Below are 25,083 nucleotides of genomic sequence, written 5' to 3'. Positions count from 1 at the left end.
GATTGCATGAAAATACCCAAAGAAAGTATGTAAATGAATGAGTATGGCTATTTCCAATAAAAAAAAATTGTACTTCACAATACAAGCCCTTAAAAGTCAGTAGTATTTTACCCATATATTTTGTCACCTTCATGGGTTAGTAATCAAAACCAAATGTGTGACTGAGATCCCTCATGAACATGAATTTTGTTTAGACCATCAGGTTAGCCACTGAAACAAGTGGAGGTAATAGTTAAGCATTAGGAGAATTTAGAACAGAGAGTAAAGGAGGTGTTGTGGAGGAGGGCCAATTGTGGCAAATATTTTCCCCCATTCTTTGAGTTGTCTTTTCACTTTCTTGATAATGTCTTATGAAACACAAAAATCTTTAATTTTGATGAACTTCAATGTTTCCTTTTTCTTTGATTGTTCATGTTTTTGGTGTCATGTCTAAGAAATCACTGTCTGATCCAATGTCACAAATATTTATACCTATGCTTTCTTTCAAGAGTTTTATAAGTTTTAACTTTTACATTTAGGTCTCTAGTCTATTTTGAGTTAATTTTTGTGTACAGTATGAGATAGGAGTACAACTTCATTCTCTTTCATGTGGATATCTAGTTCTCTAAATATCATTTCTTGAAAAGAATGTTCTTACCCCCATTGAATTGTTTGGTACCCTTGTTACAAATCAGTTGTCCAAGAATTGTATGGGTATATTTCTAAGCACTCAAGTCCATATAACTATCTTTTTAAATTTTTTTTAAGTTTATTGATTTATTTTGAGAAAGAGAGAGAGCACAGGTGGGGTAGGGGCAGAGAGAAATGGAAAGATAACTCCAAGCAGGCTCCACGTTGTCAGCACAGAGCCCTAAGCGGGACTTGAACTCATGAACCTGAGATCATGACCTGAGCTAAGATCAAGTCAGAAGGTTAACTGACTGAGCCACCCAGGCACCCCAAGTCTATATAACTATCTTTAGGCCAGTCCCAAGTTATTTTTACTAACCAGAATATCTATTTTTCCAGTATAATGAATAACATGTTCTTTTATTCACTTTCTAAGCATATATGTCAAGTACTATATTCATACTTAGAGGGGAAAGGAAAATATTGTCATTTAGATTAGATCTAGGTATCGATATGTTTCCTTGGATGTGTTTCCTCAAATATAGCTCCCTGGGAATGGTTCCTTTTGATCTGCAAACCTATGAACTAAAGAGACAAAATATCTCTCTCACACATTCCCAACATACAATGATGGGACAGGCACAAATAACTGTGATAGACATTGCCATTTAAAAAGGGGAAAAACTGAAGAACACAGAAGTCACTGGTCCATCACAATACTAAAATCCAGCTGGACATATATTGCCAGTTTCTTGATTAGAGGATCAGTCCTACTGTTTGGGAATGATTCACTATTGCTCTTGGCTCTACCCTCTGTATTCTTGACTTCTTGATTTTCCATAGAAAATAGTCCACATTTGCAACTGAGTAATTTTCTCAGTCTGCTCTGCCCATAGAAATTTGGAGGTCCAAAGACCTCTTTTTCATTTTATATTATCTCTAAACCTTTTAGTCCAAGTTTATATAATTCTTTTAAAACATTTATGGGTTTTTATGACTCAATTAATTTATAGTCCACTCCATTAAACAAAATCTATGCCCAAAGTCTCTGAGAGAAGCCCTTCTCTTACTTTGGTCTTCCTAGTAAACTCCTGAGGGACAACACCTTTAAGATTCTTAGAAGTCCTTTTTAGAGACATCCTTAAGATCCCTAAAGGACCTTTGGTCTGACTAAATTGTCTTCTGAGGAACGACTTCAGATTTGTCTGAGATCATGAAAATGGATGTTATATTTCTTCCCTGGGTTTGATCCTTGCTGTGAAGCTTTTTCTTAATTGGCAATCTTGAGGAGCCTGGAAATGATAGTTTTATTTTCAAATTCAGTTCTTTATTTAGCTTATTTCTTTCTTCTCACATTTTACTATAAGCAAGAAGTCAGGTGGTGCCTTCAATATTCTTCCAGGAAATCTCCTTAGCTAGGTTATCAAGCTCATTAGGTATATTTTCTATTTTCTACTTTAGCATAGGTTCAGTGTTGCTAAACATTTTGTCACTACATAACAAGGAATCTCTTTCTCCAATTTCCAATAATATTTTCCTTACTTTTCTTTAATTCCTCTCTGAGAGTTCTCTTGAGGGTCATTAGACTCTTCCACCAGTCTCTTCAAGGCCCTTTCACATTTCATCTACTGTCCCAAAGTCCCAAAGCCACTGCCACATTTTTGGCATTTTGTTATAGCAATACCCTACTCCTATATACTAAAAACTGTTCTAGTTGCTATGGCTGCAATATAAATCACCCCAAAACGTGGTGGACTTACAGCAACTATTTATTATGCTCATAGACTCTGTGGGTCAAGAACTTTGGGGGAGTGATTTTTGTCTGTCTCATAACATTTGTGAGATAGATGACCTGAAGGCTGGGGACGGGAATCGTCTGAAGTCCTACCACTCACATGTCTGGCAGTTGAGATGTATCTATCTCTATCTCTATCTCTATCCCATTCACTGGGGACCTTAGTCCCTCTCTATGTAGTCTCTCTGAATGGGCTAATTTTGGCTTCCTCATAGCACAGTGGCTGGCTTCTAAGGGAGAGTATCTTGAAAAAGAGCTATATGATAGTTGAATTGCTTTTCAGGACCTAAGTTTGGAAGTCACCCAGTGTTACTTCTGCCTTATTCTATTAGTTAAAATACTCACAAGGTCCCCTCAAGTTCAAAGACTCCACTTCTTGACAGTGGAGTGGCAACTTGGGAAGAATATGAAAAGTATAGGGGACCAGAAATAATGTGGTGGCCATTTTGGAAGAACACAGGAAAAACCTAGAAAGGTGCTATTTCAATAGATCTCTTGTATAAGAATTCTATGTCAGACTCTTCTTCTAGGGAACTCAGCTATATTAGTTTCAAGGGCTGCTGTAACAAAGTGTTAATGAACTGGGGGACATAAAATACATTTATTGTTTCACAGTTCTGGAGGCAGGAAATCCAAGATCAAGGTATTGATAGGTTGGTTCCTTTTAAGGGCTGTGAGGAAGAATGTCCATGCCTTTCCCCAAGATTCTGATGGTTTCCTGGCAATTTTTAGTGTTCCTTGGCTTATAGATGCATCACTTCTATCTCTGCCTTCATCTTCACATGGCATTCTTCCTGTGTGCATTTGTGTCCAAATTTCCTCTTTTTATAAACACACCAGTCATATTGGATTAGGGCTCACACTATTGGTATCATCTTAACTAATTATATCTGCAATGACCCTATTTGGAAATAAGGCCACATTATGAGGTGCTAGGGTTAAGACTTCAATATATGTATTAAACAATTAAACCCACTGAACAATTAAACCCATAACACTGACCTAAGACATAAGAGTACCTATATTATAGTATTTATTATAAAGAATATCTGAAATAATACATAGGAATTTCCTGGCATTGATTAAATGATTAATAAGTGTTAGTCAACATCATTATTTATCTTTGGATCCAGGGAAACTAACATAGGGCTTATCATATAAGTGAGCAAATAGTAAACATATTTGAGTTTTGTCTGCTGGGCATTCATTCTTTTTTTTTTTTTCTGATAAGAACACCTTAAAACAATTCCTTTGACAGTCTTGGTGAGGCAATCATTCAAAATGTTCTGCCTTGAACAAGAAGTGAGTGATTGGATGACCCAAAAATGCCATTCAGACTCTTTCTTCCAAACATTAAACCTTGGGGAGGAGTTCAAATGGCAGAGCAATAGGAAGACCCTATGCTGGTCTCATCCCAATCATTAAATCTCAAGTATGATAAAACAGGGATAGAAAATGGCTATAATCACTTATCCTAACAACACTGCCACAAAACGGACTGACCATTGGTTCGTGTTACTTGGATACTTAGAACTATTTTGATTTCTGTTCTTTTCACAGACTGGTGCTTAGATTTTCTTTTAATTCTTTGTGTTACTCCACATTCTTGAGCACATTTCTTGTTTTTGCTTAAGATAGCCACAGTTTTTTTTTGTTTATGGAAAAAGTGAAATAGAAATTGATTCCTGAAAGTACCTGTTACAACTGACACACTTGGAATGACAGTGTGGAGTTGCAAGGGTCATGGTGAGGCAGGACATAGTGTATTTTCGCTTCTCTTGCTGGGAAGATGGTTAGCTTCATGAGTAAGTTTTATCCGGAGACCCAGGCAAGATGTCTATGCTGGGAAATTTAGGAGAGTTGGTGGAAAAATGTCATCTGGTTAGATAAGGTTGGATATTTTTTCAGACTGAGACAAGCTACTATAAGTGATTACTGGCTCATCAGAAAGCAGAAAGAGAACGGAAATGGTTAAGGAAAGCCCTATGATCAAGGAGAGTTAGTAGCCAGATAATCTTGCGCTTTGCTCATTTGGCAAATGCTGAATTCTCTTCCTCAAGATAAAGTTAGAGGAAGCAAAGTCCAGGACACTGAAAACTTAAAAGGAGATAAAAAGGAGCTAAGGAAAGCCCCACTGAGCACCTCTTTCTGAGTCTCCATTGCCTGATGAAATCTCCACTTAGCCCCACTTTGGAACCCAACCACTGAAATACTTGGCATGGGGGAGCCCACAGGTTTTGTCTCTTCCAACTCAAGCTACTGCTTGTCACTTCCCCCAGGAAATATCCAAAATGGAGGCATTATAGTTAAGGGCTGGGGACAAGGGCATAAATCTAAGGCCTGTTGCTGTAAGAAAGGACATTGTAGTGTTAGATATAGATGGAAAGCCTACTAGATCTAAATAAAAATGATGACCAGCCTAAGGCAATCTCCAGGGCCCTGAACTCTTCTCTATAGAAAATAGGTTTCAAAATTAGTTTAGCTCCCATCTGTGGGAGCTTCTCAGATGTGACCACAGTAGATACTGCACTACCAGAGGAGAAAGCCATTGTCAGCTACTTTGGCTAACCTCTGATTTCACTCCACCACTGAAGCAGGGAGAGTTTTTTATTCCTGGAAAGCAGGATGTGATCAATGTTGTTAGACAGTGACCATTATAAGTTGATTCTTCTTCCCTTTTTCACATGGGACTTTTTTTTTTTAATTAAGGTATCCTGATCTCCTTACACCTTTGTAGCTTAGGTTATATTTGTCATTTAGCAAAGTTGCCAATACAGAGCATATACTCTGGACCTGAGAGTAATGAACTGCGTTAGTCAGCATTCTACAGAGAAACAGAACCAGTAGGATATGCAGAGATACACAGAAAGAGATTTATTATAAGGGACTAGCTAATGTGACTACGGAGGCTGAGAAATCCAATGATCTGCTGTGTGCAAACTGGGGGCCCAGGAAATCCAGTGGTGTGCTTCTAGTCCAAATTCAAAGGTCTAAGAACCAGAGGAGTCAATGGTATAAGTCCCAGTCCAAGTACAAAGGCTCAAGAACCAAGAGCATTGATGTCCAAGGACAGGAGATGATGGATGTCTCAGCTCAAGCAGAGAAAGCAAATTCACTCTTCCTCTGACTTGTTATTTTATTCAAGCTCTAAATGTATTAGCTGATGCCCATGTGCATCAGTAGGGGAGATCTTCTTTACCCAGTCTACTGATTCAAATGCTAAGCTCCTCCAGAAACACTCTCACAGACACACCTAGAAATAAGGTTTTACCAGCTATTTGGGGATTCCTCAGCCCAGTCAAGTTGACACATAAAATTAACCATCAAATGCCATTGCTGAGAGCCCCTAGAGCTGGATGCAATAAGTGGCATAGACCTTAGGGAGGGAGTTTTGGGGTGTACATGGAAGAGTTGCACTGTCATGAGTGGGAATACTTATGACATTTTATGATGAGAGGAAGAGTGTGTGTTTGTGGATATCAAAGCATCAGGAAGAGTACAGTGAAAAACTATTGTTTTTGCCTGCCTAGCATTCTCATCCCAAGAATGCCCAACATTCCTTTATAAAACTTTCTCCCCCCAGGCTTGAGCCAAACAGTTCTAAAAGGGCTGAATCTATACTTCCTCAGCTCAGCTGGCATGTAACCCAGACCTGATGTGTTAATTTATTCCATCTCTCTGGCTCAATGAATGATTTAGGAAAGTTTATGCGATCCAAATCTGATCAATAGAGTCAGCTACAGATTTTGATGGAATCATTGGGAAAGAGACACATTCTTTACACAAGTACTGCTTGGCTGATAAAATATAAATTTGCAGCTCTCAGGAACCAGCATGCCACCATTTTGAGGAGAATGGTCCATGAACAGAGGAAAGCAGAGTGAGAAAAAGCTAATAAAAGTCCCCTTTGCTTAGCCATTTGGAGGAGGTATAATGGACGTTTGTCTGGAGGCCAGCACTTTATGAATACTCTCCCTTTGGTTAGGGAATTTCCTCCCTCCTCAAGTTAAAAGTCAGAAATCATGCTTTCCTAGCCCTCCTTGCAGCTGGGCACAAGCATGTGATCCAGGCCTCACCAGACACTCCTGTGAAACCTGCCTTGAGAAGAGACTAATGTGAAGAAGAAATGCCATGTGGAATCCATTTTTGCCAATGAGAGTGACAGCACTGCCACTTGGCTTTCAGACATGACACTGGTTAGTTTCTGGTAACACAGCTGGCGATAGTACCTGCATCAGTGAAGTTAAATTCCTGCTGGCAGTGGAAAATGTAGCATCGAGTGCTAGGCGGGAGTTGTGGAGACAGAAGCAGTGTCCCAAGATAGTTCTGATGCCTACTTCAGGTGGTGTCCTAGAAGTTCAGCCTTGAGGCTGACTCTCTAGACCTTATGGCAATTCTGTGACCTACCAAATAGCCTTTGACAATTTTTTTGTTACTTAACCAATTAGATTTCTGTCACTTCCAACTAAAAAGTCATGTTAATAGAGATGGATAAATGAATGAAAATTCTGTGAGGTAGGCATTATTATTCCTATTACAAATATGAAAAATAGCTCTAGTAGTATTAAGTGCATCCTGCTCAAGGTTACACAGCTGGTAAGTCCTAAAGCAGAGATTTTAATTCTACTCTATTTTTTTTAATCTCCAAAGTTCATCTTTTTTTAGTGTGCCATTTGAAACATGCTTTCAGAAATAATCTTGTGACAGAGAATAGATTGGCTTGCTCAGAATTCATCCCAATCTCCTTCTAGTATGCCTTCCTGAACTACAGACGTTGGAAAGCTAAAACTGATATTTCCCATACTCATTTGCAACTAGGAATATGATTGATTAAATGTACTTACATGAAAATTGAATTCAGAACTGAGTCAAATAGGAGGGAAGGCAGGCCTTCATTCTGGTGGTGCAAATCAGGAATGCAAGGTTTGGGGCTAACAACTGAGTCTGCAATTTTCTGATGCCTAAATCAGCAAAAGTTGTGAGATCTTGGAGCTGGCAGGTTGGCATGGGCTTCTTGATTCCCCAGCTTCCTATTCTTTGCAGAGATAGTTCTCTAGACAGGTCAGCTCTGTGGTAGTGTTCTGGAAGTCACTCCAGAAAGCCTAACCTAGCGCCTACTCCTCCCAGCCTTATAATTGTGAGCATCTGATTCCTTGTGTCCAATCCTTTCTGTTTAACTACTAGACTGGCTTCTATTATCTGCTTCTGAATCCTGTCTAATAATACAAGCACATATAGAAGTCAAGTACAACATAACCAAGAAGCATTGCATGGAGATTCTCATCTTTTCTCAGAGTCACAATTATGGGGGGGCAGAATATGTATTTGATATTCAAGGTGAATTGATATATTGAAATAAAGAGCACCATGGTCTTTCCAATATTGCCATACTTGTATCTCAAAAAATGGAGTGTATCAGTCAAGATAGAGGAAAGCAATAGATGGCTTGTTCAAACTTGACTAGACCAAAATTTAAAGGTATGCACAGGGCATACAGAGCCATAAGGGTTATGCAGTGTCTCTCAACCTGCAGTAGCAAGAGGAAAGAGTCTGCTATAGACTGAATGTTTGTGTTTCCCCAAAAGTCATAATGTTGAAATTCTAACACCCAATGTGATGATACTAGAGAATGGGGTCTTTAGGAGATAATTAGGTCATGAGGGTGAAGCCCTCATGAATGGAATTGGTGCCCTTATAAAAGAGACCCCAGAGAGCTCCCTCACCCTTTTACCATCACAGGAGGGTATAGCAAGAAGTTAGCAGTCTACAACCAGGAAGTGGGTTCTCACCAGACACCAAATCTGTCAGCACCCTGATCTCAGACTTTCAGCCCCCAGAACTGTAAGAAATAAATCTCTTGTCCATAAGCCACCCAGTCTATGGCATTTTGTTATTGCAGCCTGAACAGAATAAGAGCCATTATGGAAACCTGGAGACAGTTATGTAGAGAGGATGTTTCCAGCTGCGACCTTTGGTTGAGGGACGATGCTAGCTCGACCTCACAGGCAGAGGGAGAAAGGGGCAACCTCACACTCTGCCCTCCTTTCATTCTCCTGCCCATTCACTGAATCCACCTGGAAGGCAGGAGACATGGGCCTGTGTTGTAGTCCTCACAGGACAACCTCCGGGGGTGAACGATGGAGAGTCCATTTGAGGAGAAAATGGGAGATATCCAGCATAGCAAGTAGAAAATCACCAAAACCCAGTGCAGTAAGATATCATGAAGATTGCAGGTCAAAGTGTTTTGGTGCTACTGAATTTTTTAATGCTCACAAGTTGAGTTTATTAATTCTTTTTAAAAGTGGTCAAAATAATATGATCTATGTGATTCAAGGGCATTTTAGTAAGATTCATACAGAGTGTCATACAGTGTGAGAAGTGGAAGTCACCTTAGAGATCTCCATGAACATTTCTCATTTCATAGATGAGGAAACTAAGACTTGGAGGGATGAGATAAATTCCTACAAGGTCATATATCCAGAAACATGCAGAACCAAGAGGCACATCCAAATCTCATGATGCCTAATGCAGGGCTTCTTCACATTCTGCAACTAAAATCCTTGCTGGACACGAGTTATGCTTATGACAAAGTGCCAGACTGTGATGTGGTTGCAGTCTCAGTCTTGTGCATTCCTCTGCCTTGGTTTTATTTTTCTCTTCATTTTGAACATTTACCTGAGAGGCTGAATTTCAAAGACACTTTTCCTAAAAATAACTAAAAGATATGCAGGAGGAAATCAGCATAATGTATTTTATCTATAATTTACAGTGTGTAATCTAAAAATGTGCAACAAAGCAATGCTGGTAGTGCAGAGAAAATTCCCCTGGGATATTTGGTTCCATTTTAAAACACCTCAGTATGGGGGGATGTGGGAGCAGCAGCCTGTGACACACTTCCATCAGGGCAAAATGTTATTCTAGTGATTCACAGCAAGAGGGCTGACAAACACTTCGAGTCGATATAAAGGTTCTTGCCATCAGAATAAAATGAGAATTGCAGTGGGTGGTCCCATTCTAGCCTCATGTCTCCTTCTACTTCTGTCCTGGCTTAGGTGGTTGCCCTGGAAACAGTAGGGTGGCAAACAAAACCATTTGGAACAACTTTTAGGAAGCCTTACGCACGAAGGCCTGATTTTTATTTGATGCTGTCCTTTTTCTCTTCTTAAAGGGTGGCTTTCCCAAGGTTATCATTCCCTAAGAGGGTGTGCTCTTTGGACTACCTTGGAAGTTGGTTCATTCTAAAGTCTTTGGCAAGGTCCAGTTGGAGGGCTGGCTAGAGTTTGGCAGATAGCAGGGGAAGGGGGCTTTATTTTTCATTATTCAGTTCTGGATCCCAACACAGATGGTCCTGATCTCCTCCTCCCCCACCTAAGAATTTTTCTAAAATGACACCCAAGTTTTTCTTGGCAGAAGTTATAATTCCTGGCAAACAGTTCACTGCAGCTCTAATTATGATGACAGCTTTAATGGAGAAGATAATCATATTAAATGGTTCTTATTCAGTTCCACGTGATGAATTAGTGATTACCATGAAATGTGTTAAGCAGCCAAAAGTCAGGGGAAGGGATAATGTACTGAGCTACAAGTTGAGGTCTGAAGGATTCCAAAACTAGTGGGAGGAAGGACAAAATGACCTTTAAAGAGATGATGATTTTAATGTCTCTTGTGGCTTACATAGTAAGAAACCCCTTTTTCCTGATGTGTCTGTTAAATAAAAAATTATTCTGACATTTGTTAAAATGGTAAAGAATACTTTATTCAAGACTATTGCAATAGGAGCTGGCTCTATGGCAATAGGAGAGAGATCAGATTCAACTCCCCATACAAGAAAAACAAGTGGGTGTTATTAGCCAATGTGCAAAATGAGGGGTCAGTGGATAGAAAATTACTAACAGGAGGTATCAAGCGTAGAAAAATTCTTTTCTAACAGAATTCCTGTGAAAGGCTGACCATGTACTTACACATCAATGGTGAGTGATGGGGGACTTGACCAGACATGGAGGGTGACTAGATATCAGTGGTGGGGGTACTCTCACTAAACGTAATTGGCAAGATTCTTGTTAAAACAGGACCGGACCAAGACTGAAGCCTTAGAATCTTTGTCAGTCCTTCCTCCTGTTCAAGGGAAAAAAAGAGACATTTTTCTTTCCTCTGAACAATTTAAGTCCATTTCTTGTTCAGTCCCCTTTTGTTATTAAGGACCAGCTAAACCATCTGTTGGGAGTTGGTAGTGGAGGATATTTGCTGCATGGTACAAATAATCAGGCATTTAATTCAGGAAATTTCTATGAAAGTAAAAAGAAAAATAAAGATTAAGGTTGAAGCAGACTATAAACCCAGTTTCTGAGTCCAAAGGGCAGGCAGTTGAGATTTCTAGATAGTGGCCATCTTTAGACAGTGAAATGAAGGTGATGGTGGCAATCTGATAGATTTCCTAGTCTGCAGTTTGAATGTCTTCAGTGATGGCATAATATCAGTGCCATGGTTATGTCCCAGAGCAGAGCATGGAAGATATGGAACTTTTCCATAAACTTTCTGAGGGTCTACTTAGCAGCATCAGGCTTAAAGGCTGCCCATTGTCCAGCTTCAGCTTGCAAAACAACCTAAGATCCCAATAAATATCTGCACAGTCAGGTTTTAGTTTTCAGTGACACCAAGTTAGGAAAGTGGGAGAAAAATTGGAAATATTCATTTGGATAGTTCTGGAAAGATATTGAAGAAAATTAGAAAAACTGAATATTTGGGAAGGACGAGTTCTTCTAATTAAGGCAAGTTGACAGGATTCACTTCAATCTGTAAGTTTATAATAAAACCTCAAAGACAATGACCAGACTAGAGTCTGACGTCCACAAAGGTAAGCTATAGATTTTCACTGAAGCATAAAATTTCTCTCTACATTAACCCCTTTTTTCACCAAAGTTAACCAAAGTATGATTATTCCTGTTTACAAAATAAGTCTGGTCATATTATATTTGGCCTATTATTTACATAAGTGCAGCAAGAGTAGTAATTGACCACATACATCTTTGAAGTTTGCTTTGCTAGAACTTTTCATAAGGAATCTCAACTTAGACTTTTAAAAGCCTCTCAAGGTTAGGAACCCAAGCCACGAATTTGCCACCAGATTTCACTTGCAGTATCTATAGATTTAGGTAAATTTCTCCATTCTCTAGGTCTCCAAAATATCCTAACGTTCCTGGGCCTGCCAAGAAGAGACCTTTGTTACTCACCTACAAGGCTGGGAACGCTGTAAGCCATACCAGCCCAGTTTTCCCAAAAGGGCTTTGAAAGCATTAGCTCCATAAAGTCAACCTTAGTTCCTTCAAACTATTTGGTCATAACTGATTCTATGCTCATCAGTCTAAAATATGACATTCCACTCAAAGTCTTGGTTATATAACAAATGTTTCCAATTATGTCTTGTTCAAGGAGGACAGATTCTTATTGGACTTACGCAAATGATTATATTGCCATGAAAATAAGAACACTCACTAAGAGTTTCTGAATTCTGGAGGAATCAGGCAGGGAGAAAAGATAAATGTTTCATTTCTGTTTACAAAAAGAATTATCTACTAAATCGCTGTGAGTTATAGCTTAAGAGAAAAGGAAAAGGGGTTCCTTAAATCCAGTGGCAATCTTCTGAACAAAAACCATAATCATCCTTCATCACTTCATTCATTCTTATGTAACTCATTCTTGTTCTGCTTGCTCTTATGAACCCATCAGCTTCTCCACTAGAGTTCTAGGATGCTTTCTCAGTCAAATAGTGTGGTCTCAAAATTATTTAAGCAATGCCATTGGAAAGCCTGTATCCAGAGACCTGTCCTAGTGGGATTCTGAGACCACTGCTTTCTGTTGAAGATGAGGCACTCTGGCCTACAGCTGATTGTAAGTACTTTCAGAGAAGAATCAGAGTCAAACAAAAACTATTAATGATGAAAGATCTGAGGAGAATTCATCATAAAAATAATGCAATTGGCAAGGGAATTTGATTATGTGGTGTAGAACATTTAAAATGTTAACTAGAGTTATGACTGGTGACATTATAACAGAACACATCATGGACAGTGAGGGTATTGAAAAGTTTCATAAAATTTCTGAAATATTTATCCATACAAATATTTTATCCATACAAATAAAACTTGGAGAAGGTTAGAGTAGCTTTTATTGGACAATACTTTTCATGCAGTTGAACATATGAAATAAAGCTAATTGTTTTTTTTTCTCTTTTTCAAGATAAAAGAAAAATCCTTTAAGATCTTGAAGGAGCCGTCTGAGAAATGTCAAGGTCAGTTCAAGATAAAGATTTCATTTAGGATTTGATCCAGGGAGGGCAAATTGTCCAAAAGGTCCAAGATGGAGGGCACGTGAGTGGCTCTGTCAGTTAAGCATCCAACTCTTGATTTCAGCTCAGGTCATGATCTCACATCATGAGGTTCATGAGTTCTGGCCCCACGTCAGGCTCTGTGCTAACAGTGAGAGCCTGCTTGGGATTCTTTCTCTCCCTCTCTCTGCCCCTCGCCTACTCCTGCACACACTCTCTTTCTCAAAGTAAATAAATAAGTTTAAAAAAAAAAAAGGTCAAAAGTTTTGAATACTTGACTAAATACAATCCCAGGTTATGGTGAACAATACTTAGCTACACATTTAACCAAAGTCACAAAAAAGAATTCAAAAGTAAATGTCATAGATAACATGACTGTAACATCTTTTAAAAAATTAGTTCTTTTAAAAGTGAGAAGACTTGGTTCTCTTAAACAATTAAGGATATGACAAAGCATATAAAGCACAGGAAATTATTCTGAGAAGACATGGTATCTGTTTCCTAGGAGAACTACACAAAAGGTAGAAAAGCTTTTACAATCTCTTATTAAGAGCAGACGAATAAATCAAGAAAATTTTGTTATTTCAACAAAGAGAAAACCAAAATCTAGTTTTGCATTAGTGTACTTTTAATATTAAAATGCATTTTCAAAAACCTTATAAATAAACATATTCAATAATCCAGATTTGACCACATAAGATTCCTTCTCCAAGATTCCTTTCCTGAAAACCTTCTATAACTTTTTACACCCATTCAGTTTTTGTCCTATTTTTTCCTTTTTTCCTTTTGGGAAAAATTACATTCTTATTACCTTAACAAAACCCTTCCTACATACACTGTATACTTTTCTCTCTTTTTTTCAGTGTTTATTTTTATTTTTGAGAGAGAGAAAGAGCGCAAGCAGGGGAGCAGCAGAGAGAAAGGGACAGAGGTTCTGAAGGGGGCTCTACACTGACAGTAGACAGCCTGATGTGGGACTCAAACTCATGAAATGCAAGATCATGGCTTGAGTGGAAGTTGGATGCTCAACCAACTGAGCCACCCAGACATTCCCACTGTATACTTTACTTTATCAAAAATACATTCTACTTTCCTTACATACCTGTCATGCAATGTTGTTTCATTTCACCCTTATTGTTTCTAGTAGCTTCATTTACAAATATTGATTATACTTTTTAATCATTAATAACATTTTAACAGAAAAAACTACGAAGTAGGCAACTGAATTGTCTCTTGTATACCAGCATTCTGTAACAGACTAGCAAATTTTATGAATATACCATCTCACAATTTTATAAGTACATATATGCTTTCTGACAGTACTTTTCATTGTGTCAGAAAGATGTTATCAACAGACTCAAATATAGTTAGCCTCTCTATATCATATAAAAATAAGAGGCCAAAGGTATATAAAACTTAAACTTGTGCTTAGAAATTTAAGGTTTAATAGTTTCTCTTAGAAATGATCTCAATGTTTAATGAATGTCTCTATTTAACATACATATCTCTAAGGTTGCTAATACAAAAAATATTTTGTAAATTCTTTTTAGGCATATATATCATAACATTAAACAAAGCTAGCCCTCATCTCAAGTTATTTCCCTGTTGCCTATTTTTACAGCACATGCATGATAGGCAAGTATCAAAAAAAAAAAAAAAAAGAAAGAAAGAAAGAAAAGAAAAGAAAAGAAAAAGAAAAAAGTCACAAAAGCAAAGAAATCTAAAAATGGTTAAACACCAAATATATACTTGTATTATACTTGATGCTTATACTTAAAGCATTTGAATTAGTTTCTATATTTCTGGAAGATTTAGGAATATTTAATTTATATAAGCACTTCTCTCTAAGCCAATTAAAAAATGTTTAATGTTTATTTATTTTTGAGAGAGAGAGACAGAGAGAGAGAGAGACAGGGCACAAGTGGGGGAGAGGCAGAGAGAGAGGGAGACACATAATCCGAAGCAGGCTCCAGGCTCCGTGCTGTCAGCACAGAGCCCGATGCGGGGCTCAAACCCACGAAGTGTGAGAGCATGACCTGAGTCGAAGTTGGACGCTTAACCAACAGAGCCACTCAGTCATCCCTCTAAGTCAATTTAAGAATCTCCTTCACAAGATTTTATAAATTTTTTGGCAATACCAACGAGAGATAGAAAATATCACATATACATAACACAAATATACAAACATAACTATATAAACATACAGACAGATGCAAAGAGAGACCCTGTCGCTTTCATTCTAAAATTGTTGCCACGAGTCAGGTAAACATAGCAATAAAAACTCACTGGTTTCTACAAAATAATTGGCTCTTGTTTTTGCTCCACTTTATATTTTTATCCCAAATTGTGTTTCTGACAGATGGAACAAGTTAAGGTTACCTGCTTAATTGATGGTTAATGCTTTTCACCAAGATTTATGGAGGAACATTTTAAGATTTTGTTTTGCCCTACATGTACTTTCTTTGGTGGTCCCAGAGTCTCTTGAGAGCCTTCAATGTGGGTTGGGGAACCCAAAATTCAAGCGACTGTAAGAAACTGAGGGGCTGGAATGGGAAAGAGAAAGTCTTGCAGGGGTGGACAGAGAGATGGAGGAGGTAGGGGCTTGACAACAGTCATATCAATGGATTCAAAGACTGAAGGTGCTAAAAGGAAAAAGGAGAAACAGAAATAATGCTGAGAGAAGTCCTAGAGGAACCAGTTTGGGGGAGTCACTGAGGTTCCCAATTATCTCTAGTAAAATTATTCCAACAAGAAAGGAAGTAGAGAGTTAGTACCATGGTAGTGGAGCATATAGTCAAAAGGGGTATGAGAAGGGGTTTTCATTCTACTGAGATCCTCCCTTGTTCTTAATTCATGGTACCTTGCTAACAAAGAAGGCTGGGACTCTAACCCAGCTTCCATTTGCCTGGGACTCTAACACAGTTTCTAGAGTAGAGGCCTCCAAAAGAGTCAGGAATTTGCCACTTAAGAGTCAGGGAGTAAATCCCTACTCAGAAAGATCCAAGAAGACATCCATCCAGAAAGATGCTTGCTTAACAGGTACTTTTCAACCAAAGGATCGTGGAACTCTAACCTAGCCTCAGCGAGTATATGCTGAATCTTAAGAATCAAAACCTGCCCTTAACCATGCTTTAACAGCCTGTCATCCAGAGCACTGGCCCAGGAGTTAGACTCACCAGTAGATCTCTAATCAGTCAGGAGTGAAATAAAGTCTTCAAAAGCACACACTTGGGGTCCTGGATGAGAGGTTCCAGGGGTCCAATGATGAATTCGATCCCGTCCAAGTCATGGCACCATAACTGTTAAAGAAAAAAATATTCCGGCACTTATTAAAATGGCAAGGAAGACATTATTTAGGACAATTGCAATAAGATCACTGTAGTAGGGGAGAGATTACAGCAAAGACAGCAGGGGATTTATAGCCAATAGGCAGAGTGAGGGGGTCAGTGGATGGAAATTACTAAGAGGAGATATCAGGGGTAAGGGGATTCTTACTAAACCAGCTTAACAGGATTCTTGTTAAAACTGGGAGAGACAGGCCAAAGACAGAATGGGGCCAAGGTGGAGACCTAATAGAGAAGAAGACTCAGAGAAGTCTGACTAAACTATGGTCAAAGAGAGAGTCTGTCAAGTCCACCACTAATATACATACTTTTACTTACAGTGACCCAGATATGGAAAGGTAAGAATGGAAAGGAAGGAAGAAAAGGTTTGTTTGCTTGCAGTGAAGAAATTTTGCAATAGCCAAAAGATACTGAGGGCCAAGTCTTTAAAAATAAAGAGGGGATCAAACTGAGTAATAGGGTTACAACTATAAAACAATAAGCTGGCGTTTCTTGTGTTTACAAATAGGGTGACCAAACTCAACCCATTTTGCCTGGCACTCACCCAGTTTTAGGACTGAAATCTCCCTCGGTTCCAGGTAACCCAGGAAAGTTAACCCAAAGCTGTCTCAGGTTTAAAATTCAAAGTCCCACATCCTGGGAAACTCTTCAGTCCCAGACAAACTGAGATGGTTGATCACCCTGTGTGTTTAAAGAGCTCTGAAGTTACAAAAAGAAGTTCCAAAATCATTTTGAGTGATGGCACATGACAAATTAGATGTTTGGCTTTCAATATAAGGAGTGTTAAAAAAAAAAAAAAAAGAGCTTTATTTGTTTAGTCACATATTATGTAGGAAGATAAATATTCACCCTGACTCCTATTTAGTTAGAAGTATGTATACATAAATACTTTATTTCAAATAAAAGCCCAGGGGCACCTGGGTAGCTCAGTTAAGCGTCTGACTCCTGATTTCGGTTCAGGTCATAATCTCGTAGTTTTGTGAGTTCGAGTCCCATGTCAGGCCTGCTTGGGATTCTCTCTCTCTCTCTCTGCCTCTTCCCTGCTCACACTGTCTGTCTCTCTCAAAATAAATAAATTAAAGTTTAAAATAAATAAATAAAAGTCCAAACACCTCTCCACAAAAGTTTGGCTAAAGAAATTAACATAGTTGTGTACAATTGTGCATGTTCTCTTTTTAAATTAATATATTTATGTTTTGCTGCAAAATTCTTACCAGAAAAAAAGACATTCAAATTTGCTACTCATTCGCCTGTAAGCTACAGTAACTGTAGTTGCATGTGTGATATCCAAAGTGTGTGTACATGTGTGTGGTATTCTATGGGGAAGCAACCTTCTTTACCCTCATTATCTCCAACCCCTAATTTATCTGTACTTTCACTCATTTTTCCAAAGGGTGTGTTGTTCCTTTAGAAGACTTTGAGAGATGGGGGGTGCTAAGAGATGGATAAGAAGATTAGATGATAGCAAAATCTTGCTCAGAAAGCTCTGCTTTTGCTATTTTGCTCCGATTAGTCAAAAATACCTTAGGGTGACATTAGTTTATCCTTTCCAAATCCGTTTTACATGTTTTCCCATTTATGTGAGGACCTTTCTCCCTAACAAGAGGGGGCTGGGAAAGCTGGGAGGGGATGTGGTAGCTGGGACCCTGGGACTTGTCTGAGGCTCACTGGAGCTAAAGGGGAAGAGATTCAAGAGGAAGCAACTTAGGGAGAGGCTGAATTTAAAACCACTTTTAGGGGTGCCTTGGTGGTTTAGTCGGTTAAGTGTCCGACTTTGGCTCAGGTCATGATCTCACGGTTGGTGAGTTCGAGCCCCACATCGGGCTGTGTGCTGACAGCTCAGAGCCTGGAGCCTGCTTCAGATTCTGTGTCTCCCTCTCTCTCTGCGCCTCCCCCACTCATGCTCTGTCTCTCTCTCTCTCTCCTTCAAAAATAAATAAACATTTAACATTTCAACACTTTTAATGCCACAGTATCTAAATAAGAGACAAACAGGGGAGAACACCGAAAACAAGGAGGTTAGAAACAGAGCATACGGTAGAAACTAAAATAAGGTAGCTGCCTGATGGCAGTGGACATTTTAACCAGGACTTGCTCTTCTTCCACTTGGCACTCCACTAGACTGCGTTGTCCAGTGTGCGTGGCTAAAAAGACTCACATGTTCAGGGTTCTGAGACTGAGCAAGGGTATTTCATGTGTTTGATTCTCTAACTTGCACCCCTTCTCAAAGACAAAGTAGCACAGCTGGCTCTGGGACTGCTGGGAACCCAGAAACTTTCAGCAGATTCTTGAGTTCCTCCAACTCAGTTGTCAGGGTAAGACAGAGTTCTGGGTTGGAAGCAGGGTCTCAGTGAGATGGACTAGTGGAGCTGGTGGAAGGAGACTTCATCTCTCTTTTTACTCAGAAAGGAGCAAGCAGAAGACAGCTATGACAATTTCACATCATCACAGTTACTAATTTTTGCCTCTTTCCTTTATGACAGAACTTTCCTGGAGTGTAAGTTCTCTTAGACTTCACCACTTAAGCCCTGGAGCCCCTCTAACCTATTCAAAGGCTTTGCTCTTTCCATAATCCACTCTGTCTAGCATTCCCACATTTCCTCTATCTATTAGAACATTCCTATCTTCATATAAAAATGCCAGAATAGCTCCCACCTTAAAATAAATCTATCCTCCCCTGAATCTATGCCCTTCTCCATCTACCCCCTCCTGTGTGCAGAGCTACTTATATCACCATTCCTAAAAGCAGTGATCAATGCTCAATGTCTCCACTTCCTCACTTCATAGTCTCTTTTCAGTCTTCTCTGATCGTTTTCTTCCCTACAACTCCACTGAAGCCCTTCTCAGGATCACCAATGACCTCCATCTCTCTAAATCCTCTGAACCATTCCCAGTCCTTCTCTCACTGGACCTCTCAGCAGCATTTGACTCAGTAAACCGCTTGGCTTCTGGGTCAACACACTCTCTCAGCCTTCCTCCTACATTCCTGCTTGGCTTCTTCTTAGTCTGCTGGCTCCTTCCACTTATTCTTGATTTTTAAATTTGTCTAAACCTCTTCTCTTCTTTAAATATACTCACTCACTTTGGAGAAGATCTTATCCAGCACCATGGCTTTCATTTCTATCTCCTTCTCAATAATTCCCAGATCTATATATTCTCCAGTCCTGACATCTCCCTTGAGCTCCAGACTTAACAATCATATCATGCCTCCTACTTGACATTTCCATTAGGTGTCTAATTAGAATTTCAAGTTGAACATTTTTTAAATAGAACTTGATCTTATCTCCCCAACATGTTTCTCCAATAGTTTTCTCACTGCAGCTACTGGCTTTGCCATTCATCCATGCTATGGTCTGGATATGTCCCCCCAAAACTCATATGTCAAATCCTAACACCCAAAAGTGATGATAGTGGTTGGTAGGGTCTTTAGAAAGTGCTTAAGAACACCATGGATGGGATTAGTGCCTTTATAAAAGAGATCCAGAGAGATCCTTAACCCTTACCACCACGTGAGGACACAGCAAGGAGGTGCTGGCTATGAACCAGTTAGAAAGCCCTGACCAGAAGGCGACCATGCTGGCACCATGATCTCAGACTTCCAGCCTCCTGATCTGTGACCAATACATTCTTGTTGTATAAAGATACTCAGCCTGTGGTACTTTATAGCATCCTGAATGGACTAAGAAAACCCGTACCTCAGAATGTAAACTTAAAGCCCATTCTTAACCATTTTATTCCTCTTACACCCACATATCATAAAAATCCAATTGTGTGGGCCCTTATCTGTGCCTAATGGCTAGGGCTGGATGTCCTCAGGATTCCCAGCCACATGACTGCCAGGATTGGTGCTGTAGTTTTCACTCATGGTTCTATGGTTTCCAGGATTGGGTATGAAATGGTAAACCCAAAGTGCTTAAAAAAGATGACACTAATGCAAAGGAGTCCCTGCACTCATCTTAGCCACTACAGTCTCTATGACAAGTGACTTTTGTTCCCAAAGAGGATGATCAATTGAATTTTTCCAAAAGTCAATTTCCCAGAGAAGGAAACCCAAGGGGTAGAGGAGGCATCAGGGGTGGGGCCTCTTGGGATCTAATGTTTCCCATCTCAATGGTTGGAAATATTCATACGGGTTGGACTGAGTCAGGTGGGTTAGTGGAAGGTTGGAAAAATGAAGCAAGGCTTATTGGAAAGCTGCATCTGCCTCTGAGCAGGAAAAAAAACAAAAAACAAAAACAAAAAACCTCCTTCCCTTTTCAAAGTGTCAGCTATTCTAACAGCCAAGGAGAAGAAATGTGTAATGAATTTTGTAATAAATTCCAGGAATTGCTAAATATATTTAATGAACCATGTGGGTTTTTACTCTGGGACCATGAATACTTGAAGCACAATGCAGATGTCTTGGCTGTACAGAATACAACCCAGATATTCCTCCATTTTCTTGAATGTGTATTTTTTGGAGTTGGCCTGCAGGTGGAGTTGTAGCCCACAGAGGGACTACACACAACAGTATACACAAGAGACGGATAGGATGTTAGATTCAGATGAGTAATTAGGATATTGCCCAAGTAGATCTTGCCTCCTTGATTCCAGATGTGATTCATTTGGCATTAGAAGATGACTAAGGCAAAATGACACCATAATCTGACAGACGGTGTCTCTCCCATTGATCTCAAAGCTCTTGGACAGGTACACTGAAGTATCTACAACCTCCTCCATGTCCAGGTAGGTGATAAAAGAAAAACTGCCTTCTGCATAAGCCCCAATGAACTGCCCATGGGAAGTTGCTCATGCCTTTGAAGAAAGGACGTCTATCTATGAGTAAAGTTGCCAATTCTCTCATAATGCTAGCTCTTAAGCTCAATACAGCAGGTTAGCATCCCCACCACACTTCCTGCCACATATTCCACTTCTGCTAAAGCTGGTAAATAGAATTGCTGCCCACAACTGGCTTGGCAGGAAGGCAGACATATTTGTAGCAGAGTCACAAATTCATTCACTCTGCACTTAGATGTATAAAGAAAATGCAGCTTCTTTATTTCTCTACAATACACCTGCTCATCCACAGGGAACTGGGAAAAAGAACCCTAAATTTATCCCATTCAGCTCAATTTATTAGTTCAGTTCAATAATTCAAATAACCCCTTCATGTGAATTCTCTCTTTTGTTTCTTTAAGTAAAATATTAAATCTTTCAAATTTTCTCTTCATCTCTTTGTGTCCTTCAAAATAGCATCTGTGTGGACCGACAGCAGCAGAGATAGCATTATCTGGATCTTCACTGGTGAATAGTGGGGTGGCTGGATTTTCTGTTTCTTGGACTGGTGACCATTAAAGTATAGTTTTTCTGGTGTGGCTTTCTGAGATGAAGTACTACCTATCTCTGAAATTTGTAGTTCTGGCCTTTTTGAAGTTCCTATTCAGCTACCTTTTGGCTTTGACCACAGCCCTCTGATGTACTACTATGTTCTCTGAACACGCGGAACTTGCTGGGTCACTTGTACACCAGGTCATGTGGACCCAGGAGGGATGGCTCAAGCTCATCTATCAACTCACCTCCCACTACACCTCCTCGCCATAATTCCTTGCCAAGACTCTGGCTTTTGACCTTGCCTCTTCTTCGTCTTCCTTAGTTCTTCCATAATCCTTTAGAACTGGAAGGTGAAGTCTTTAGGCAATTCATTCGTCCAGGTATTGTTTCCCTTGTAGGCTATAGAAAAGAGCCTCATGGCTTAACTTTCATAGGTAGAAAGGATATCTTCTCTATACTAAAGAGAAAAAAAACCTGTGATTTGAGTTCCCCCAACTAGTTCTGGATAAACCTTAAATATGAATTAAAAAGATCTTTTCTGAACAAAAAAGAATCGATGCAAAATATAATCAAAGTATCAAAGGTCAGAAACTACTTTGTTTCATTGCTACACTGTCCAGTGTAATAGCCAGTAGTCCCATGTGGCTATTTAACTTTACATGTAAAATAATTAAAATTAATTAAAATTTAGAAATTCAGCTCCTCATACTAGCCACATTTCAAGTTCTCAGTAGTCATATGTGGCTAATGGCCACTATATTGGACAGCAAAGATATAGAACATTAACATCATTGCAGAAAATTCTATCTAGCTATTCTAGAATTGTACCCTTCTTCTTTCCTGAAGTCCTAAAATGCCTTATTTAGAAGGAAGCTTCCCATAAGGTAAGTTTTGCAGCATATGGCACTACATCTAAAAAACATTTTTAAACAATTACTCCTAATAGTTGTTGCCCTAGACTCCTAAGTCAGTTAGTCAGTAAGGGATAGTCAGTAAGACCCACCCACTTCTCCAAGTATCAGTGATGTTCTCTGCTTCTCCTAAGGAGAGGGTATATAGTTTGTGGAACCTAGTGCAAAATAAAAAAATTTTAATTGTATTGAAAAGCTATTTTAAAATGTCAAGACAGCAGTAGCAGAGTATTAATGCAAGTACTGGCTTTTCTGAGTGAGGGGCCAGGATAACTGCATAGGTTTCACACCCATGAGGCTGGCTTTGTTCCAAGATAATCATATCTAAAAAAGAAATGAAGACAGCCCTGTGGGCTCACTGGGGAATTTGCTAATGAGCGGTAATGCCAGGGCCAAGCTCAGATGTTAACTCAGACAGCTGCCCAGGGAATGCCTGTGGCTGGAGGGAGCCACCTAGCCAAAAGGAAGCAATAGGAAATAAGGGCCCCAACATGTTGTATTGGAAAGCCCAATGCTGGAAGGTCTGGGCAGGTCAACTGCTTCCAGCTGGGTACATTTCCAAAAAACCCAGCGCCATGTGCAGCCAGGAAGGCTGAGATTTGTCAGGGCCATCATTTTAGAAACTATTGGTGGACAAGTGAAAGGCCACACATCCAGAAACTTCAGGTTTCCTACCTAGACTGTTGATGTATGGTATCCAGGAGCTTGTGCACAGGGGAGGTCTTCCCTGCCTCAATCTGAGAGACAAGGAGATTTGAGGAAAGGCCAGAACAACAGCCACTCAGAACTTCAAAATGCCAGTGAGTAAGATGGGGGGAAAAAAAGAATCTACTTATAAGTTGGCTAAACAGAAGCTGAGGAAAATAGATAAAAACAAAAAGATCTGAGGTGGAAGGTGAGACTTGTAAACTGTAAACAATCTGTAAGATAAGTAAATTAACTCCCACAGCTTTTTAGAGTGTAGCAGATTGGTATCTACATAGAAACGCTGGTTAAAATGCAATAAAAAACAATTTTTTAATAAATAGCTAAGCTCAAAAGGGGGAAAAAAGGTTTCAGAATAAAAAGAGAACAAAACCATAGTGGGTTCAGTCTGAGTTGACACTGATTCACTTGATGGTCTAAAGAGTTCCTGTTCAGGGTTTTCTTCAGGTGTCCTTGTCTGTCACATTGACCCCCGGCCTTGGGCAAAGAAGTCCTGGCCCTGAGCCCATCCCAGGCTTTTGGCCACCCTCTCTGTTCAAGTTCAGAAGCTGCATAAAGGAATCTCTCTGAGCTACCTGAAACACAGATTCTGGGGACAAGTAATGTCTTTGGAGGAAGACCCTTTAAATATGAAAAGAGACATAGAAAAGTCCAACCTCCCAGCTTGGGAAATTAGTATAGAAGCTTGGGGTTTTAATTTCTCACATGGGACTTTTTAATTTTAATCCTGACCCTAGGCAGATAGCAAAGTTCCAGTACAGAGGAAAGAGGAAAATAAAATTTAAAACTAGATTAACCTAATAGAAATAAAAAAAGAATCAAAAAGGATGGTAAATAGAAAACAACATACATGGTAAAAATAAATCCAAATAGATCAATAATCAAAGTACATACAAATATTAATATATTGAACTTGCCTACTAAAAGACAAATTTTCATCATAAGGACTTTTAAAAATGCAACAATGTACTGCTTATTAAGAGATATGCCTAAAACACAATGATGGAGACATCATTATGTAAATGGATAACATGTACTTTTAAACAAAATTAACAGAAATTAAATATAGTAGTACCAACTTTTTAGCTTTAAGGCAAAAGGGTCATTATATAAACATACAAAGATAAACAGAATAATTCACATTGAATAAATAGTTATTTGGAACCTCAAATGTGTGTGAGAGTGTGTGTGTATAAATCAATAATCATAGTTGTAGATGATGTAAACAACATAAGTGATCTTACACCCAAAACTTAAAATACACATTCTTTCTAGCACACGAAACATATATAAAAATTTACTATAATATGTCAAAAACCAAATTTCAAATGAGTACCAATGACCCAAAACATGTTCTCTGATAACAGTGACGTAAAATTAGAAATCAATATAATAGTTACACTGCCCTATTCATGTTAGAAGCTTCTAAATAATTATTAAGAAGGCGAGAAAAATTAATGGAAATTACCAAATGTTTAGCACTGCCCAGACAATGAAAACACTAGTACTAAAATGTGTGGTGTGCAATTTAAGCAGTATTTAGTAGGAAATTTAGAACTTTAAATGCATTAATAGAAGAGAAGGAAGCATATGCCTCAAAAGTTAATTAGAACAGAGCATGCAGAAGGAAAGAAAAAATAACAAAAGGAACAGAAAAAGATGAAAGACGGGAAAATCAATAAGGAGTCAATACATCCTAAAACTAGTTTTTTTCCAAAGACTGATAAAATAGACAAACTTTAATTTTTTCTGATTGATAGAAAAAGAGAAAAGTGAGGAGAAAGGGACAGGACTACAAATAGAGTCAAAGTTTTTAAAAGGACTAGAAAATACAATGAATATCGTTACACAAGTAAAGTTGACAGTTTAATGAAATGGACAGTTCTCTAGAGATAGATAAATCACTAAAATTGACTTGAAAAAGAAACGGCAATCTATATATTTATTTATACCCATTAAATAAATTGAATCTGTAATTTTATTTTATTTTTTAATTTGTAATGTTTATTTATTTTTGAGAGAGAGAAACAGAATGTGAGTGGGGGAGGGGCAGAGAGAGAGTGGGAGACACAGAATCTGAAACAG

The 25,083-nt window shown here is 38.9% G+C and overlaps 1 long non-coding RNA gene across 1 annotated transcript in view; it reads right to left on the bottom strand.

The window, feature by feature from the left end:
- LOC107179853 overlaps positions 1-25,083 on the bottom strand; it is a 119,145-nt gene that overhangs the window by 24,664 nt on the left and 69,398 nt on the right. Inside the window, exon 2 of the long non-coding RNA XR_001510564.2 lies at positions 15,905-16,027. This is a non-coding gene — a long non-coding RNA (uncharacterized LOC107179853). The remainder of the gene's footprint in view (positions 1-15,904; positions 16,028-25,083) is intronic.

The sequence above is a fragment of the Panthera tigris genome, chromosome B3 (genome assembly GCF_018350195.1).
Source record: "Panthera tigris isolate Pti1 chromosome B3, P.tigris_Pti1_mat1.1, whole genome shotgun sequence".
Taxonomy (NCBI): Eukaryota; Metazoa; Chordata; class Mammalia; order Carnivora; family Felidae; genus Panthera; species Panthera tigris.
This window is presented reverse-complemented; position numbering and strand designations above follow the sequence as displayed.